Source organism: Tenebrio molitor, chromosome 3 (genome assembly GCF_963966145.1).
Source record: "Tenebrio molitor chromosome 3, icTenMoli1.1, whole genome shotgun sequence".
Taxonomy (NCBI): domain Eukaryota; kingdom Metazoa; phylum Arthropoda; class Insecta; order Coleoptera; family Tenebrionidae; genus Tenebrio; species Tenebrio molitor.
The window spans coordinates 12,174,907-12,195,741 of record NC_091048.1 but is presented as its reverse complement, the minus strand read 5'-3'; the positions used below and the strand labels follow the sequence as shown (position 1 = coordinate 12,195,741).

The 20,835-nt window shown below is 35.7% G+C and overlaps 2 long non-coding RNA genes across 2 annotated transcripts; one reads left to right on the top strand and one right to left on the bottom strand.

The window, feature by feature from the left end:
- Positions 1–292: 292 nt before the first annotated feature.
- Positions 293–1,650, top strand: LOC138126676 (uncharacterized). The gene is made up of 4 exons (XR_011157916.1): positions 293–746; positions 803–1,147; positions 1,208–1,355; positions 1,416–1,650. It is a non-coding gene; the product is annotated as an uncharacterized lncRNA (long non-coding RNA).
- Positions 1,651–18,365: 16,715 nt separating this feature from the next.
- On the bottom strand, positions 18,366–19,629 carry LOC138126791 (uncharacterized). The gene is made up of 4 exons (XR_011157958.1): positions 19,332–19,629; positions 19,161–19,274; positions 18,842–19,106; positions 18,366–18,778 (listed from the first exon to the last, which is right to left on the bottom strand). It is a non-coding gene; the product is annotated as an uncharacterized lncRNA (long non-coding RNA).
- Positions 19,630–20,835: the final 1,206 nt, after the last annotated feature.

Below are 20,835 nucleotides of genomic sequence, written 5' to 3'. Positions count from 1 at the left end.
ATTTATCTGTCTCTTCTAATGTGCATTCAGTTCTTGTCGCTTCGGGTTTTCAACGAAAGCGCGAAAGCAAGATTTAATAATTTGTTAGATTAAAAGATGCGTATTTTTTGTAGTTTCATTTAAAAAAATGAAAATTTATTTTTTGCGCGATTGTACTCTATTTGCTTGTTTACCACATCTGTTTCCAAGACGGTAAGCTCTGTTTACTCGTTGCTAACGATAAACTGGACGTAAGTAATTTTTGGTGTTATAGACCGGTAAGTAAAGTTTATTCAAAATTATTAGGTATTAGTATATTAAGTATAAAGAACGGTAATGACAATGTACGGATCGAAGACAATTGTTTGGAGGAGGAGCTTGCGACGACTCCAATATTGTCTGAGATCCGTACATTGTCATTAACGTTCGTCATGCTTATGAGATTTTTTGCGCGATTGAATATTTATTACAAAACATTCCTAACTAGAATGCAATGCGATACGACGCCGTTCACATCGTGTTGCCACAATGTCGATTTTTGTATCGCGTTTCTAAGGCAATCTGCAAACAACTACCGCCATTGCAGTTTTTGTGCGCAAATATCGCCAGTTGTGTTGAAAAACAAACAGTAAAATGAGTGATATTAGCGATTCCGAAAACGAAGTGGATATTGTAGAAGAAACTTTGAATGTGGGGTGCGTCACAAATAAAGAATTTTTGAAACTAACGACCTCAACGTGTAATTAAGAAGACAAGGAAAATGTGTGGTATGAAAATTTTGATCTAATGTCGCGGCAAGTTCACTAATATTATTTCATTGCAGCGGCAAGGAATGCCGACCACAAGAGCCGTGTGAGTTTCCAAAAAGTGCTAACATCTTGTCTTCAACTTCTGTCTACATAAATCAAGAATTTTCGAAACCAGCGAACTCAATATGAAATTAAGAAGACAAGGAAAATCCGGGGTATGAACATTTTGACAATTCTAATGTCGCGGCAAGTCTGTTACTAAAATTGTTTCATTCCAGCGGCAAGGTAGGCCAACTACAAGAGCCGTGTGAGTTTCCAGAAAGTGCTAACATCTTGTCTTCAACTTCCGTCTACATAAATGAAGAATATTCGAAACCAACGATCTCAGTGTGTAATCAAGAAGACAAGGAAAATGCGGGGTATGAAAATTTTGACAATGCCAATGTCGCGGCAAGTTTGCTAATGCTATTTCATTGCAGCAACAAGGAAAGCCGACTACAAGAGCCGTGTGAGTTTCCAGAAAGTGCTAACATCTTGTCTTCAACTTCTGTCTACATAAATGAAGAATTATTTTCGAAACCAACAACCTCAATGTGTACCTAATCAAGAAGACAAGGAAAATGCGGGGTATGAAAATTTTTACAATGCCAATGTCGCGGCAAGTTTGCTAATGCTATTTCATTGCAGCGCCAAGGAAAGCCGACTACAAGAGCTTTATGAGTTTCCAGAAAGTGCCCCCACATCTTGTCTTCAACTTCCGTCTACGTAAAAATTATTGTAATAATCGATTAATTTTGAATAAACTTTACTTACCGTTCTAGAACATCAAAAATTACTTACCATCGAGTTTATCGTTAGCAACGAGTAAACAGAGCTTACCATCTTGGAAACAGACGTGGTAAACAACCAAATAGAGTACAATCGCGCAAAAAATATATTTATGTAGACAGAAGTTGAAGACAAGTTGTAGGGGCACTTTCTGGAAACTCATAAATCTCTTGTAGTCGGCTTTCCTTGCCGCTGCAATGAAATAGCATTAGCAAACTTGCCGCGACACTGGCATTGTCAAAATTTTCATACCCCGCACTTTCCTTGTCTTCTTAATTACACGTTGAGGTCGTTGGTTTCGAAAATTCTTCATTTATGTAGACAGAAGTTGAAGACAAGATGTTAGCACCTTCTGGAAACTCACACAGCTCTTGTAGTCGGCCTTCCTTGCCACTGCAACGAAATAATACAGGGTGTTTTCGAAGTTGAGGTGTTCCTTTTAACATGTGATAGTATTTGTTGTTCTAAAGAGTTTTAGCCAAAATTATCTTAGTAAAATGTGTACGGCAATGAAGATACAATAAGTTAATTTTTTTGAAATTTTTTAAACCGGTCCTGTTCAAATTTGCGCTGATTTGTTAGAAATAAGAATTGACAAAAAAAAATCAAATTAGCATGGACGTTAATCAAAAATACTGTGATGAACCAAGTGGGTAATTCAAAATTCCCACCAAGCGGCCATCTCATTTTTTTTTCTACCAACATACGCAATGAAAATAAAACCCGCGAAATTCAAAAATGGCCAAGAGCGCGTGATCGTACCTCGTTAATTTCCCTACGTTGTGTTTTTTTTTTATACAAATTAAACATTACCAGGTTCGTTCCAACAGAGTTTGTGAACCACACAGAAGAGTGCAAATAAAACAACACAATAATTATAACCAGCTATTTATTCAATGTTATGATTTTGTTAACACCGGGATTAATGTATAATAAAACGTCTCGGGAGAGGGCACCCAAGCTTCCCCAAATGGGAGAAGACTACTCATTTAGAACTCTAGGGAGAATGGTGAGCCCTGGCCATTCTCCTGGACCCCCGAATGAGGCTCCGCTAAAAACCTCTCCTGAAAATACGAACAAGTCCGAAGTGACAACGTGGACGGGACAGTTATTGAAAATTGAGCAAACCTGATTTCATAAACAACACAATTCAAAATTCAGAGAAAAAAACAGAAGGGTCATGTACATTACAAACAAAACAGTTACTTCGAACCGTTCGAGCGGGAGCGGGCACTAGACGAGAACTTTAGCATGTTTTTCTCTTTTCCAAGTTAATTTACAATGTACGACTGATACGCTATTGAAGGAGTGAGTGGCTTGTGTGTGGTCCAATGGTCTGTGGCACCCTATCCTTATAACTTTAGCATTTCCAGCCTACCCGTGATTTAGTGCCAAAGGAAAAGGTCCTAGCTGCTTTACGTTAAGTCAACAATTTTGCTACTCTAAGTTCAGCGGTTGAGTTGAATATGACTATTTCAAAGCAAAAACAAACGACTCTTGTCAAGTACCCAAAACTTAGGGAACAGATCACCATTCCGGAAGTTTTGTGCCTAGGAACTCGCATTCAACTTACACTATGAGCGACGTTGCGGACCAGCATTCCGCAAGCCCCGCCAAGCGTTATGGTTTTCGGGTCTCTCTTGGGGCGCACCATGTTAAACGAGGGGTCGCGGGGTCGTGTTCAACGATGGGATGTTAGGAGAAACTAAACCCCTCAAACAGAGAGAGACCCTCGCGATAAGGAAGAATTGACATGTAAGTAACTGGAAAATGCAAACGAAAACCGCGACAAAACTTTGTTGACGGACTGATCTAAGAACACGTTCAGTTTGGGATGGAAAAGTGGTAACAACCAATAACACATAGGTACCTGAAAATAAAAAAAAAAACAGTCCTGTAGACCCTAGCTTAGTTGAGCCGGTTTATCGACAAAGGGGCGCCCTGAATAATATGGGGGGCCCCCGGGACTAAGTGGTGGAAATAACGAAATGTAGTAGATCCCTAGCTAAGGAAAAACCCACGAAGGCACCTGAAATATAAACACAATTGGTTGCTACCGGGATGGAAAGTGGAAACTTTGAAATTTTAATTAAAGTGTTGAATAATAACTAGGTACTTATCACACCAAAAGCGTCACTCGGAATAATTAAAAGGGGATCAAAAATGAGGGAGTGCGCTTATAAAAGTGAAAGCCACAGACCCACGCTAAAACTTGGTGTTCTTCTCTTTTAGGAAAGTTAGTGATTTGTAAAACCTGATTTGACAACAAAAGAAAACGTGATCGGTACAATTTTATAAAATTGTCAAAGCTATAACCAAGCTGCCTTACGCTCCTTCGCAAGCTTATAAATGTTAAAAGCGTAATACATGGGGATGGTCGAGATAATTGTGGATTTTGTAAAACATGGCGAAAATATCACAAACCCACGTGCGACCCATTTGTGTCTTATTATTGTTAAACTACATTTCGCGCGAAACAGTGATAATTTTAGTACCCCAAACACATACCTAGTCCAAAAACAGAAGCTGGACAGCAACATTTAGCACAGTTCAATAATAAAAAAAAAAACTAAAATCGCACAATTTGAAAACAGACAAATACACCGTACTTCTGTACTACTCTACAGTCAAGACCAAAAGTGTCTCCAAAAAAAACATGGCCGTTCATTCCCTGTCGACTCTCACCCCCGCCCCCAAGCGGTCGCCGACGGTACCCACCGGTACTTCTATAGCTTTTATTGGCGGTTAGTTTGAATTCAAAAGCGGGTATCTCAATACTGTCAGAGTTGTCACCTAATTAGTCGGAATTGCTTTATCATTACGAAAATAATGAGCTCACAGATATGTTGCTAATGTATGCGCGATATTATCAGAATACAGCTACGGCGTCCAGAAAGTACGCAAAGCGATTTCCGGAAAGACACCATCCTGGGCCTCGTCAGTTATTAATCTAGTACAGTGGCGAAATAGACAGGACCGGACTCAAAATTTTAGAAAACAATAAAAATATACAATCAATTATGTCCGTTAATACAAACATTTTACTAAGAAGATTTAGGCTAAAATTCTTAAGAATAATGTATAGTATCTCCTGTTACAAGGAACGCCTCAACTTCGAAAACACCCTGTATTAGCAGACTTGCCGCAACATTGACATTGTCAAAATTTCCATAAGTACCCCACATTTTCCTTGTCTTCTTGATTACACATTGAGGTCGTTGGTTTCGAAAATTACTCATTTATGTAGACAGAAGTTGAAGACAAGATGTTAGCACTTTCTGGAAACTCACACGGCTCTTGTAGTCGGCCTCCTTGCCGCTGCAATGAAACAATATTAGCAAACTTGCCGCGACATTAGAATTGTGAAAATTTTCATACCCATCTCTTCCATCGTCAGACCGTATAAATTGCAGAAGAGCTAAGACTATTCTCCAGATCCCAACAGAAAGCGCCCTAGGGACGTTGTATAGGTCTGCGCTACAAGCTCTCCCGGCGGACAAGCTGGACGGACATTCACTCTTGGCTCCAATTAGACAGCGCCCTCGGAACATCTACTACCCGGACGTTGAGTAGCTCCGCTCCGGAACGCTCCCCAGGTGGACGAGTCGGACGAACGTCATCCCCTCACCCCCGCACTCAACCCCTTCTTGTTATTTCTTTATTTATTTATTGAATAATAATAATAAATTGTGTTTTCCTCACTGCGTTGCATCGAAATCGAACCCTTCCCAACCATCCCAAAGCATATCGTCACCAGTACCGTCCAGCGAGAGGACCGATACGTCACCAGGAGGTTACGACGAGATCCCCAACGTAAGGCCCGAACCCGGGAAGTGCTGCAGCTGTTGACCTACGACGATACCGATACACCAGAGGACTGTTACAACCATAGTTATACGTGGTTAAACCGCCGAAATTTGCCTTTAGTGAAAAATTGAAATCTCAATTTTGACAAACAAAATGCCTAATCTAACCAAAAACGCGAAAATACTCATTCTTTCCAATTCAGAAGAAGAGTGGTCGATCCGGAAGGAAGCCCAGTATTATAACATCGCGAAGAGCACCGTACAGAGGATAAAACAGATAATACACTGCCCCAAAAAAGTTAAGGATATCCTCGATATGTGAATGATAACGCTCGTCTTCACAGGATACGATTGATTTTGGAAACCTTAGATTTGCAGGAAATTCAAAATTTTAAGCTACCTGCACGATCTCGGGACATCAACCCCATTGAACCCGCCTTAGACCTTGGAAACACTCTCGCAGAGTGTCTATAAATGATTGTGGCATCGAAGTAGGCTTTGAAAGTGGGCCGACTCTTTCACCAGGAATCGAATAATATTAGTCTGATCTACGATATGCAACCCCAGAACAAATTAGTTTTACTGGTTGCCTATTGCCTATTTCTTGACAAAATTGATGCTTATAAAAAACAATTAAATAAAAATAAATTAATGAAATGCATTATTGATAAGTCTCAGCACTCTCAACAAATTACGTATTTATTAAACACTTAAGAAGGTGAATAACATCAGTGATTCAGTTAAACAAGTAACAATGAAAATTAAAGGAATAGTTCGAAGTGTCCTCCATTTTGCTCTGAATATCTTTTCACTCTCTTGTTTTCAAAAATATTTTGTAACATCTGTTCATTGATGTTACAACAACAGATGGTAATCTCTTTTATTAACTCATTTAAATTATTAATTTCTCATTTATACACTTCACTTTTCACATAGCTGAACACAGAAAAGTATGGATGTAAATGCAAGTTCTCCTCCAACAATTTTATGGCATGTACTGCAATTTGAAGAGACAGTCTAGTAAGTTCTCGGATGTGCTTCTAAATTATCTCGTATATTTTCAATTACATTTTCCATCACTTTGGGACGACCTAACGATTTCCCCTTTTCAACACTACCAGTAGTAACAAAGTGATTAACAATTCGATGTATGTGAGCTGCGAGGGACTTTTCTAAAACATTTTGGTTCAGGTACTTGGCTAAAAATTCTTCTTTGCAAGCTTGAACGCTATAATGTCCATTCCTCGTCTCTTTTTACACCGTTGCCTGTTGCGGTAATAAGGCATCATAAGGAACTTATTTTATTCAAGTGCGAAGACCATTTTAACAATTACTTCTAAAATATTTGCGAGGTTATAAAATTATGCTGGTTTTCAATATAGAAACAGATAAAGACAATTCCTTTGTAACACCACCGGAAATTATCTAGCTTTGGAAAATGCTTTTCTTTTAAAAATAAATAGATCAAGAAAGGAAGGAACAACAAAACAGGACTTCGAAAGCGGAAATGAGGTTAAGTTGACTTTTTGTTGACATGTTTTGAATATTTGACAATTTACAATTAATAATAGTACCTAATATACTCTGGTGTCAAAAATAAATTACCTCAGTGCTTTGTAGAACCCTCGGGCTGCAAACTGCACCTCGGGTAAAAATCAACAACTTTACTCCATCGGTGCATAATATACACTGCTGTTCACGGAAAAAGCATACAAGTCTTGAGAGAGATTTTTGCGATTTTTTGACTGTGTAAATTTACTTGATGTTTGTTTCCATGTTTACCCATATTAAGTTATCAGGTAAGAATTTACAAACGAATTTTGATTATACCAGACTTAAAAGAACCAACAATGAACCTTGAAAATAAAGAATAATGTTGATAACAGTAACATTAGAGGGGGCATTAAATACACTTTTACTGTCTGAGATCGAATTATTTCAATTACCTGTCACTGACATGACAGTGATATCAGGTAATGGTACCTACCTAAATCTAGTTTACACAAGCAAAATGTAAATGTACCTATGCTTTTTCAGTGAATAGAAGTGTACTATTGTACCCTTTGAAGATTTTGAAAGAGAGCGGCGACAGTTTTATCGCGGGCAAAGTCCTTTTAAAACGACGAACGAAAAATTTAGCAGAAAATGTGATAAGTATTGTGGAACTTTTTATTCATCCACAAACCCGCTCTTCGACTATGGACATTTTTTTTTGCCCTTCTTTGTATGTGAACCTGGGTAAGAATTTCCCTGATAATGATCCGGTTCATTTTGTAGTAATTCTACCAATTACCTATTTGGAGCATTGCTGACATATTGTGACTTCTTTTTTAATTCTGCCATCGCAAACAGACAAATCGAAAACACAGAAAGTAAACAACGCGTGGAACGGGGGAACAAAATTTACGCATTCAATTTTTAAAAGCTCCATTTGTTGGGCGAGCATGAAAGTATAAAATTACAAGTTTTTGTAAAATATTTTGTCAAATTAATTCATAAATTGTCATGTTGTCAAATAGACCACTCGCCAATATTCCGTATGCGACAAATGTTTTTCGCATGGTATTCAAGAATAGAAAATATTTGTACTGTGCGACAACAACCGTTCGAGATATGTCGTGTACGACATAAACTAATCGAAATTGAAGAATTGACCCCCTGCTAGTAACTATTACGCGTGCTTTGTGCTGATAGTTTTTTCCGAATTTTTGTATGGAGTCATCTTTAAGTTAAGAATCAGTACTTTCGCACTCAGAATATGATCCGCGTTCATCTTTATGATTTATAGAAAACTCCTAAAAATGAGTTTATCGCAATTTGAAACTAATTCAATTGGCGAAATAGTCACGCTGATGACTCGAGATGTGAACGATTCCCAAAACGCCTTAGTTTACGTAACTTACATACTTACTGTCTTCTTGTACTTTTGTGTCATCTGCTGGGTGCCATCAGACTCGTTAAGTTTTATATTTGGGAAAATGTGTTCATCAGAAAACTCTTAAAAGCTAGAAAGAAGGTACGTTTAAAAGAATTCAGTAGGTAAGTACTGGGTTTTTTGAGTGAGGAGACATGTCTCATCTTTAAATATGTTTACTTTTTTACACAATATTGGCCCCCTCCCACTTGCTACTAAACTTAACTTGGTATCTCCTCGTTCTTAATTCATTTTATCTCGGAGATTTCTGAAACAACCATGTGTAATTACTCGTACATTTGAGTATTATAACATTTGTCATACCAGCGGAAGAAAAAACTGAAAGCAGAGGATCCAGAGTACGTCTTTGAGAAACACTAGAAATTACAAATCCGACAATAAATGAATTATTTTGATGAGAATTTGACAAAGCATAAAGAGGAATTCATAATTCTGTGGCAGTCGTGAAAAAGTAGGTAACTCGAAAATGTTAATTTTTCAGGGCAACGATTCAAAATTCCACATCATTCCTAAAATCCTGTAATTAAATAGAAACTTCTTTCTACCTGTACTTGCTTTCAATTTAAGTAAATTTTAAACTGTGAAAATCTGAATTATTTAACTCCATGATTTATTATTAAGGTGTAAACATCGTTAACTCATTTTTGAAATTATTTGACTTAACTACTTTTTCACGACCGCCACAGAATTAGTGTTTGAAATAATTGCTTTAGAGCAAGTAGATCTAAATTGGAAGCAAGAAAAATGCCATTTCAGAATGGTTCGCATAGTTTACAAAATAACAACCAAATACCTACTAAATTTATTTATTTCTTTTATTTATTTAGAAGTATTAAATACATATAGTGTAGTTTTAACTTTAGGTAGAAATGCTAAACTGAGACTCGTTTATTTCCGTTATCAATTCTTTATTTCACTCTTTGAAGATAATCATTAACTAGTACCGCCATTATTTTTATTAATGTCTATTAACAGTTAAATACCACTACTTAAAATGCTATAGTTTGTCCAGCGAGAGATTGGTTGACATAAAAGTCACTAAATTCTACGCAGAGGAAGGAGTAGCTAGCGCACGTAAAATTTGAAATATATCCTTCAAGCAGTAACATTTTTGCTATGAAATTATGCTCTATATAGAGATATTTGTCTGAATAAAAACGTGATTTGGATAATCTACATATAGCATGCCCCTCTGTTAAAATCTTTCTCTAATTTTGCTCAGGAATATGTCTGCTTCAAAAAATAATTATTCGTAGAGAAACTCTTCCACCCTTATGGGAGCGTGATTCTATTTTCCAATTAATTTCCAATTATAATAATGTACCCATAATAAATTTAACTACGTTGGTAACGAGTTTCTTTATGGGCAGAATTAAGTCCACATAAAATAACACTACAATTGATAGTGCTATTGCTCCAGTTTAACTGATATTAACGGTTGAAACTAGCTCAAGGTTTGTAAAAGTCATTACTGGCAGTGATAGCTGGTGTGCTCTTTAAATTTACTTTAAAAAGTAAGAGTAATGGATCACCTAAAGCACAAGCAAAGAGAAATTAATCCGGAAGAACGTACAAACTCCCTGAGTAAATTATTCTTCGTGTGAGTATTAATAAATTTAAAAACAACCAAAGGTGCAGCTAGAACTCTTTCAGCTATACGAGAAAAATTTTCATTAAAGGGTTCAGAACAGATTTAGTTGAAAATGATATATACGAAGTGCTTCCATTGTACCGCTCCGAAAAATTGGGGAAAAAAATGGAGAAAATTTGCAAAAAACAAAAAACAAAGAGGAAATTCTCAATGTCCCGTTTCCTGTGGAATAGTTTCGGCATGCAATATCTTCCGTTTGTGACCGCAATTATAATACACATCGGGACAACGTACTCCTGTTCTAATTTTTGAAGTGGCTCAAATTATTTCAATCTTTCTAGATTGCTGAGACCAAAAGTGATAAAAAAATTCGTTGGGCATTTTTCAAAAAATCACACCGTTGCCAACTCAGACGGATGGCTATACGGCTCATATTTACTTATGGTACTTTTAGTCGGTCATTTGTATAGTGACAATTTGCAATTGAGGATCAGAATTTTCGCTATCAAAATGCGTACAGCTTTCACTTCTCTTATTTATAGAAAAGTTTTGAAGATGAGCTCGTCTCAACTTGAAAGGACGTCAGTGGGCAAGATAATCACTCTGACCACAAAAGATGTCAACGAATTCGAACATTCCATTTCATTCGTCACTTATATGTTTAATTGTTTCGTACAATTTTTGGTGGTGTGTTACGTGCTCTATACCGAAGTGGGATGGTTAGTGATTATATTCGTTTCTGTATTCACCATTGTAATTTCAATGCAAGGTATTCGTAACGAACCTGGGAACCTGGTGATGAATTATTATTCAACGTGATTTTAGTGTATTTGGCGTCACTACTCGTATCACTAAAGACAAGACTTCTAAAGAAAACTGATGAACGGTATCAAGTCACTAAGGAAATATTAAATGGCATTAAAATATTAAAATGTAACGTGTGGGGTGACGTATTTAAAGGAAAAATAATCAAATGTAGAAAGTAAATAATACAAATTTGTGCTACTTATAACAACAACTCCATTACATTTCATCTTTGTATTTTAGAGAAGAAGTTTGTTACACCTACAAAATTTTCTTGTTGCTATTTACAAAATTTACACTGTCCGACTATTTTCTTAATGCAACCTGGTATTTATTCATTATATGTTCAATTTTCGCTGGAGACCAAATCAACGCTGGAACATTATTTCTTTTGACGGATAGCCTTAACGTAATGTCTGCGGCTTTGAAAATTAGCATACCAAGAGGCATTCACGAGACCGGAAACCTTATTGCTGTGTTCAAACGAATTGGAAATTTTCTGGATTCGATGGAGCAATTATGTAATCGAGATACTGACAAGAGTGACAAGTCTATATCCACCCCAGAAATAAATCTTTCAAACGTAAATATTTATGAAAAAAATCAGAGAATAATAAAGAACATAGACTTGACGTTGGGTAAAGGATTGAGTGTTATAACTGGATCCGTAGGAAGTGGCAAAACTTTGCTTCTGAAGGTCATCATGAAAGAACATCATTCTGTCGAAGGCGAAGTGACAGTCAATGGTAGTATATCTTATGCTTCGCAGGAACCATGGCTCTTTCCCTCCACAATCAAACAAAATATTTTATTTGGAGAAGATTATGATGAGGAACGTTACCTAAAAGTTCTCAATTTGTGTGCGCTCTTCGAGGATTTACAATGCTTCGATGAAGGTGACAATACCATAGTGATGGACAGAGGAAACAACCTGAGCGGAGGACAGCAAAACAGAATAAATCTAGCACGAGCCATTTACAGAGATAGCGACATTTACTTGCTAGATGATTGTTTATCAAGTTTAGATGTACTGGTTGCAAACTCTATATTTGAAAAGTGCGTAAAAACATTTTTAAAAGACAAACTAGTCCTTATGGTCAGTAAAAACCAGAAACATATTGATGCCAGCGACACTGTCATTGTCGTGAGCAATGGCTCAACAGTTTTGCGGCGCACAATACCTAAACAAGAAAAATCAAATTTCGGAAGGGCTTTTGATGGTACAGTTCCCAATTGGGGAGCGTGTCAAGATGGTGGTGACGATTCTGACAATGCGAGCGAAAATGATGCCTTAATTGCGAAAGGGGACTGTGCACAGAAAATTTACCAAGAAAAGAAAGCACTTGCAAGAGTTAAATTAGGAACGTACAAGAAATATTCTGGTCATGGTGGAGGGATAATAATGATTTCGTTAACTTGTGTACTATTCATTGGTGCACAATTATCAAAGACATCAGTACATAAGCTGGAAGCTAAATGGTTAGTTGCAATTTAACTTGTATAACGAACTACTCTTCTTTTCTTTCAGGATAAATATAGAACACAACCTTCTAAATTATACACATCACAACATGACGAACAGTGAAAAATTCGAAAATATTAACCAAAAGCGCCACCTCATGATTTATATCTTTCCTGTCGTTCTGATGTCAACAGCGATCTTGACGATTTTAAGAGCGATTGCATTTTTTCTCATGGCCAAGAAAGCGTCGTACAGCATCCATAAACTAGTTGCCACAAAAGTTATTGACGCGCCCATGCCATTTTTCGACAATCATTTTGTAGGAAATATTCTAAATAGATTCTCCGAAGATTTGCTCTACGTTGACGAAAAAGTTTCTATTTCTCTTTTCAACGTCATCGAAGTGAGTCTGGTCTTGTCACATTTCTCTTACTATACACCTGCTTTTTCAGTCATTTGTACAAGCCGTCGGAATAACAATATTAATAGCAACAGTCAATATGAAATTGATTTTACCGTCTGTAGTATTTTGTATGGTGATGGCCACAACAACCTACATCTACTTGAGAACAGGGAGAGCGTTGAAACAGCTAGAAATTTCAAGTAAGTTGTCATAACCAAGTCAACACGTTCGTAACTGTAATAACCGTACCTAGCTCGGAGTCCATTCGTTGGTCACATGAATGCAACCTTTGAAGGACTTCCAACTGTCAGAGCTTCAAATGCGGAACGTGTTCTATGTGACGAATTTGACAGACACCTAGACCTGTACACTTCAGCATCTTACATGTACATATGTTGTACCCATGCCAATGGATTTGTTGTACACATCTTCAGCACTGTCTTCATTGCAATCGTGATTGTTGTGTTGTTACTTTTCGGTGATGGTATATTATGCCATCAACTTAAGCGCAAATAGTTACTTTTTAAATTTCAGAGACATCTGTTGGCAACATCGGTCTTGTAATTTCACAAAGTTTTATGTTAGTCCAAGTCCAAGAATTGGGCTTTCGCAGGTGGGCCAAGCTCGAAACTGAAATGACGGCAGTCAACAGACTCCTAGAATATACAAAACAAAAACAAGAACTTAAAAATGGAATCCTTGTAGAAAGTTGGCCTAAAACTGGTGACATAAGATTCGAAAAGATGGAGTTTTCCTACAAGAATGACGCCAAGTTCGTATTAAACGATATAAATTTTTCCATAATATCTGGAGAAAAAATTGGCGTGATTGGAAGGACTGGTGCAGGAAAGACTTCTCTATTTTCAACTTTATTAAGACTTTACAAACCACAAGGAAAGATATATTTCGACGATGTAGACATTGCAACTCTTCCTTTGAACCTTGTTAGGAAGAATATTTCGATAGTTCCCCAAAATCCATTTTTGTTCACTGGAACGATACGTGAAAACATAGATCCCCTAGGAAGATACGCAGACGAACAAGTCTGGAACATAATCAAAACCATTAATTTGGAAAATCTCTTCTGTAATTTGGAACATAAAATCAGCAGTGACGATTGCAGTTTAAGTATGGGACAGAAACAACTGATCTGTCTCGGTAGAGCCGTCATTGAGAGCAACAAACTAGTTATTTTGGACGAAGTTACGGCAAATGTGGATTCAGAAATTGAAACTAAAATTCAAGAAATAATAAAAACGCATTTTTCCCGTTCCACCGTTATTATGATAACACACAAGTTAGATTTTATCAAAGATTGTGACAAGGTAATGGTGTTGGACAAAGGTAACATTGTGGAATTTGACAGTCCGCAAGTGTTGCTGCAGAATGACAAGGGTATGCTTCACAAGATGTATACGGTTCACAGAATGTAAAAGAAAACAGAAAACACAAGTGTACTATTTTACGACGGATCTTCTCAAGTAACTTTTAATTTTTAGCTTAACTAGAATATAACATTTTTATAGTTTATATCACTTTAGTCCTCCAGTTTCTGAAAACTAATACAGTAAAATTATTATCTTAAGAAGTTAACTTGTATTTCATTTCCACTATTAAATTTAAAAAAGCTTTTTAATAGCCTAGTACGATTTTATCAATTTTGGTACGTGGTCATTTTCCTTTTACAATGGTTTCACGGGCAAGAATAAATGATAAACCTGCATCAAAATAACTCTTGGCGATGCAATCTTGCTCAGATGTGATTATTTAAATTTAAAGTGATAAATATCGACTTATAAACTTTGCAACTATGAAGGTCGCAGTTAACTGTTGCTCCTTTTGAAAGTAGTGTGACTGTAGTAATGATCACACAAACATTATAAAGTTTCTTCAATGTACAAGCAAACAGATAAATGGGGTGGGAAACAGAGTCTAGTAAACCCGGAAAAAAAATCTTCACGAATTTTTTCTGAGAAATAAATCTATGAATTAATATATAATGGCTATTTTTATATTAAGTGCGCGAAGAGAGTGTTTTTTGTCAAAGGCTTATACTGCCTCGACCTTCGTCTCGGCGTAAAAGACCTTTTCATGCACAAAAACATCTTCGCGCACGAAATATAAACAATATTTTTTCTATAATTGATTCAAAAAATTGAAATTAAAAATTCAAATTTTTGAAGGAACTCTGAAGTTTCAATGCAGTGACCATGTTGCTAGGTAACTAATAAAAAACAGTGCGTGAAATGAAAAACAGAAATAGTCGTATGCGTGAAATTGCATTTGACACACTGTTTGGTATGGTTTCTATGGTTTCGATCTTACTGACAATGCAAAAAAAAATACACGTCAGAAAATGACCCACTTCAGGCACAGATAACTATGCGTGAATTTCAATTTTTTGAATCAATTATAGAAAAATATTTTTAGAAAGGGTTTTAACGTATTTAGTAGTGAAAAAAATTGTATATTATTATATTATTTTAAATAAACAACAAAAGCAAGCATATCTTTTAGATATAGCTGTTCCAAATTCACATAATACCGTACGATCATTTAAATTATAAATTAGAGTATAGCGTTTATGGTTCCCATATTCAATCGTTTTAATTTAAAGGAAATGAAAGCAATAAAGAATAATGTAGTTTTATTGAGAATTACAGAAAGTGTTCATCAGAAAACTCTTAAAAGCTAGAAAGAAGTTACGTTTAAAAGAATTCAGTAGGTAAGTACTGGATTTTTTGAGTGAGGAGACATGTCTCATCTTTAAATATGTTTACTTTTTTACACAATATTGGCCCCCTCCCACTTGCTTCTAAACTTAACTTGGTATCTCCTCGTTCTTAATTCATTTTATTTATTTTATTATAACATTTGTCATACTAGCGGAAGAAAAAACTGAAAGCAGAGGATCCAGAGTACGTCTTTGAGAAACACTAGAAATTACAAATCCGACAATAAATGAATTATTTTGATGAGAATTTGACAAAGTATAAAGAGGAATTCATAATTAGTGTTTGAAATAATTGCTTTAGAGCAAGTAAATCTAAATTGGAAGCAAGAAAAATGCCATTTCAGAATGGTTCGCATAGTTTACAAAATAACAACCAAATACCTACTAAATTTATTTATTTCTTTTATTTATTTAGAAGTATTAAATACATATAGTGTAGTTTTAACTTTAGGTAGAAATGCTAAACTGAGACTCGTTTATTTCCGTTATCAATTCTTTATTGCCCATTTCACTCTTTGAAGATAATCATTAACTAGTACCGCCGTATTATTATTAATGTCTATTAACGGTTAAATACCACTACTTAAAATGCTATGTCCAGCGAGAGATTGGTTGACATAAAAGTCACTAAATTCTACGCAGAGGAAGGAGTAGCTAGCGCACGTAAAATTTGAAATATATCCTTCAAGCAGTAACATTTTTGCTATGAAATTATGCTCTATATAGAGATATTTGTCTTAATAAAAACGTGATTTGGATAATCTACATATAGCATGCCCCTCTGTTAAAATCGTTCTCTAATTTTGCTCAGGAATATGTCTGCTTCAAAAAATAATTATTCGTAGAGAAACTCTTCCACCCTTATGGGAGCGTAATTCTATTTTCCAATTAATTTCCAATTATAATAATGTAGCCATAATAAATTTAACTATGTTGGTAACGAGTTTCTTTATGGGCAGAATTAAGTCCACATAAAATAACACTACAATTGATAGTGCTATTGCTCCAGTTTAACTGATATTAACGGTTGAAACTAGCTCAAGGTTTGTAAAAGTCATTACTGGCAGTGATAGCTGGTGTGCTCTTTAAATTTACTTTAAAAAGTAAGAGTAATGGATCACCTAAAGCACAAGCAAAGAGAAATTAATCCGGAAGAACGTACAAACTCCCTGAGTAAATTATTCTTCGTGTGAGTATTAATAAATTTAAAAACAACCAAAGGTGCAGCTAGAACTCTTTCAGCTATACGAGAAAAATTTTCATTAAAGGGTTCAGAACAGATTTAGTTGAAAATGATATATACGAAGTGCTTCCATTGTACCGCTCCGAAAAATTATGAAAAAAAATGGAGAAAATTTGCGAAAAACAAAAAACAAAGAGGAAATTCTCAATGCCTCGTTTCCTGTGGAATAGTTTCGGCATGCAATCTTCCGTTTGTGACCGCAATTATAATACACATCGGGACAACGTACTCCTGTTCTAATTTTTGAAGTGGCTCAAATTATTTCAATCTTTCTAGATTGCTGAGACCAAAAGTGATAAAAAAATTCATTGGGCATTTTTCAAAAAATCACACCGTTGCCAACTCAGACGGATGGCTATACGGCTCATATTTACTTATGGTACTTTTAATTGGTAATTTTATAGGAATGAAGATTTAAATCTTGTTTTAATATTTTGTGACGAGTTCCGTTTGAGAGGTCCATCTCTTGGGCTAACCTGCGGGGAGGCTTTTTAGGAGATCGCTTCATTCTTGCTGAAACATCTGCCACAATCTCAGGAATGCTTTTTTTGGGCGCTCCGCTACCGGCTTTTTGACCAACAGTCCCAACATTAAGAAATTTCGCCACACATTTATAAATTCGTTGGACCATTTTTGGTAATTTACAGGAAAATTAGGGAATGTGTTTTGAAACCCATTAACGCAGTGCTCTACAGAATACTTCCATTCGCCATTCTCTTGTTGTTCAGCGTTTTTAAAATAACTCTCAGTAAGAAAACTGTTCTGTTGGAAATAAAAAATTTTGAAACGTCACTTTGACAATTCAAATTTTAAATCAAATTGACAACAGTTAGTAATGCCAACCTTATTTAAAATTCACAGCCCGCTGTAATTTATAATTTAAACGATCGCACGGTATAACACAGACGTATAACACAAAAATTAATAAATATTTAGAGCTCTTCGTTGCTATGAGAAATCTTTGATGTTTAGAAAAAATTTCGATTTTACCACTTATAATTTCAGCAACGGGAGTAGTACCGCAATCTCTTTTTAAAAATTTAAAAATTCTGGATTTAGGTAACACATTGGTAGTTGAAATTCAAAAATGTATATTATATATTATACTTATGTCATATCGTGAGGAAGTTCCTTAACACTGACAAAGAACATAATAAAACACAACAAAGTCAAAATGTGGAGGCGAGACGGCGGTAATTATGTTAATTAGCACTGCATTATTACTTGATAGTAATATCCGTAATAGTGTATGTACTCCGGCAAAATTGCCGTGTCGCCGGGTGGTGGAGGGTTAAGATCATAATTACCCAGCATGACTCTAGCTTCACCAGGGATATCTATTCAATGGTCTCGCTTCTGCCAAAATCCTTCAAATAGCAACACGTTCTCATCACTAGTGCTCTCCTAATTCGAAGTACCATCGTGTACGTATTTTTGCAACTGATATATCAGCAGACTAGCGTTTTTTATTGCCCGTTTGATTATTTCAAGATAACGACTAACTGTACGATGATTATTTTTATTCGTGCCTATTAACATACCACTACCCAAAATGCGATAATGGTTTTTAATATAGTTTTTTCACTACTAGTCTTAGAAGACGTCATTATTGACTCTCGAACTGAACCCAGAAGTAGAATTTCTCTCCTCCTGGTTAATAAATTTTCATTAATAACTATAGTCTATTTTTTCCTGGTAGGCGCGTGCGTGCGCATCTCCGAAAGGTAGAATCACATAGCTAAGATTTTTAGCAGGATGCAGGAATTGTTAGTATTTTTGGTTGCATATTATCTAGGGGACCAGTATTTGGGGTTGCATATTAAAACTCATGTTTACGATTTAATTTTTGTATAATTTGTAAAATGTAAACAAAAAAATTTATGAATAAACTCGTGGAAAAATTGATAACAAATATTATATATACATTTTTTATTTTTTACACACAGGAGTTAAATTGGGTACAAAACAATTAAAAAAAAAATAAAACAAAACAATCAACACCGCACTTTTCACCTAAAAAAAATTACAGTGACGTCGACAAAAATTGACAGTTCACATGAAAGCGGCAAAAATTTCATAACATGGACATGGCCTGCTTCGACTACAATCATTTATAATAACCATTATCTTGCAAGAGAAAAGGTCTCCCTTCTTGGCGTATTTTTTTTATTTCCCGTAAATATCTTCTTCGCCAGTTATGTCTTCTCTTTCTATTAACAGGCTTTTTCTGTTTCGTTATTTGTGCTATTTGAAATAAAACATAGATTTCAATGTTTACAGTTAATTGAAAACAATGTATGTACTTACTTGAATTTTAAATCGTGTAAAACATTATAAAGCTTAGAACGACTGATGTTTGAAATTTCTTCATTGTTTTGCACTTCCCTGTACACAGCATCAATTGTAGGAATTCTGTTTGCAGAGAAAAATGAGTGCACTGTTTTTCGAATGAGATATTTTTGATGTTCATCCAATTGAATCATACATTTCCTATCAGGTTTCTTCGGTGCCTGTAATTGCCCACACTTCTTTTCTTCCGCCAAGTATCATTGAATGGTTTTAAATCCACAACCTTCAACACAAAGTAATTAAGCTGTGATACAACAAAAAACTCAGAAATCAATACCAGTATAATCTGCAGTTTTTTCCATTTGAGCCGTCTTGGTTAACTCGGCAAAATCCTTGGAGATCCCACGAAATACTTTAACGATCATTTCTTTCTCGGCTTGTGAGAAATTTACTATAAATATGCATTAATAAAAAACTGTTACTTGATGTTAGCATAAATCCAACTTACGCGATTTATTTGGTGATCGAAATTAAGACATCTTGTTGACATATAAAAACTTCTTAACCACTAAGAACTGTTTTTTTTAATAAATAAACGGACACAACACAAAACACGAAAGGAAAACTAAGACACGATGAAACAAAAATGGCAGCTTGGACCTGATTGACAGTGACAGTACAGAAAACTGCAATATTGCACATTTCTCTAGTGTAAGTAGAAAAATAAAGTAACCAATAGGAAAGTCGCATTTCGTTGCAGGATTTTGTAAATGCGCACGCACGCGCCTACCAGGAAAAAATAGACTATAGTGCTTAATAATGAACAGCCGTCACCTAGCAACGAAAGATTTTCGTTGATTTCATTGGTTAACGTAGACAGACGATTTTCAATTTTCATAGCAACCGTTGAAAAATGAGAACTCGGATCGTCGCATCAGACAAATAATTTAATTAATAATTATTTTTAGAAAGGGTTTTAACGTATCTAGTAGTGAAAAAAATTGTATATAAACCACGGTGGAGAAGTCCCTTATAGCCTTCGCGCCTTACATCCCTCGGCACGCCTCGGGATCTAATCTTGGAGCTCTGGCTATAATCATGATCATGAACTTCTCCACCTTGGTGTATAATATACTATTTCGTGCCTCCGGCCGGAATTCGGTAGTTTGTAAATCTCGAAATCGTCCAGAAACACATGCGTTGCCGGCTTGGTCTGGCAAAACGTAGGGATTTTGAGTTGTCATCGGTTTCGGTTGGCATGTGTTATCGGAATTCTGTCAAGCGTCAATGTTTGTTCTGTGGATGGCTCGCTAAAAATGTTTTTCTATTTATAATAACATACAAACTACAAACAAGCAATATTTAACTAAAATTAATTAATTAAAATTACGTTTTGAGCCACTTCTTGAATATGGGCTGGTGTATTCATTACACCAAATGTTTCATAAAAATGTCAAAAACAAAACAAATTGATTACATTTAATAAACGTCAGGAAACAAGAGCGATGTTGATTTTAAAATTTAAATGTTTAAATTTAATTGTTGCCAACACAAAAAAAAATCCCTAATACCAATTATTAAAACAAGTGCTTTAACTTCCATTTGACAAAAATCCGCAGAAGTCGCCACAAAAAATGTTGTGTATCACTCGTCCAGAAACTATTTTGCGAGCATTCGTACTATTTGCGGGCAAAAAAAGTGGGACATCAACGTCATTGTCTTGACTTTTAATGTGAAATAACCCTTATATGATTATAACCCTACTTTGAAATGATTGACGTTGTCATTAAGTAAAGGGTGTTTTTTTAAATTTGGCGTCGAAGTAGGCGTTGGAGAGTCGATTGAGATCGCACCACTCGTGTAAAAGCGTAAGATTTAAACAGCTGATCCGTGATCCGTAACCTGTATAGTGCGTTCACAATCGACAGTTCAACGCCTACTTCGACGCCAAATTTAAAAAAACACCCGTTATTGTAGGTTGTAGGGAATGATTGTAAGTAAGCACGCTGAGA